Raw genomic sequence first — 594 nt, forward strand, 5'->3', positions numbered from 1 at the left:
CAACGCCCCCAACACCTCCCCCAAACGCCCCCAATGCCCCCCAACGCCCCCAACCCCCCCCCCACAACGCCCCCCCCACAACGCCCCCCCACCGCCATCTCATTACCACCTAAAGCTCCCCAACGCCTCCCTCCAAACGCCCCCAACGCCCCCCAACGCCCCCCAACGCCCCCCAACGCCCCCCCCCAACGCCCCCAACGCCATCTCATTACCCCCTAAAGCCCCCCCAACGCGCCTCCAACGCCTCTTCCCAATAAGTAAAATTAATAAAGAAACAAACACATGGATTGATAAACATAATTAGATAAATAAATAAGTGAATAAATAAATATATGAATGAATAAGTAGAGAAACAAGTAAATAAATAGATAAATAAATAAATGAATTGGTAACATTGTCTGCCGCAGACAACTACAATTCTACAAAATACCATCATGTAAACTACATGATACTCGTTCAAAAACGTCCTTCAGTCCTGCCCTACAAATCTAAAAATAACTAGTTTCTACACATACGAGAGAGGAGGAGGAATATCAAAAACAACAACTCACAAAATACTTTGAGAATAAATAACAACACACAAAGAACATTCAT

The 594-nt window shown here is 45.6% G+C and overlaps 1 protein-coding gene across 1 annotated transcript in view; it reads right to left on the reverse strand.

Annotated features, from left to right (window-relative positions):
* Window positions 1-237: 237 nt before the first annotated feature.
* The window catches only part of LOC143025431 (ATP-binding cassette sub-family C member 3-like), a 161,163-nt gene continuing 160,806 nt past the window's right edge, over window positions 238-594 (reverse strand). The window contains exon 31 of the mRNA XM_076185093.1: window positions 238-594. This exon is cut by the window's right edge and continues 210 nt beyond it. The gene's annotated coding sequence lies outside the window, so the exon portion shown is untranslated.

The sequence above is a fragment of the Oratosquilla oratoria genome, chromosome 5 (genome assembly GCF_046742065.1).
Source record: "Oratosquilla oratoria isolate Oo_2021 chromosome 5, ASM4674206v1, whole genome shotgun sequence".
Taxonomy (NCBI): Eukaryota; Metazoa; Arthropoda; class Malacostraca; order Stomatopoda; family Squillidae; genus Oratosquilla; species Oratosquilla oratoria.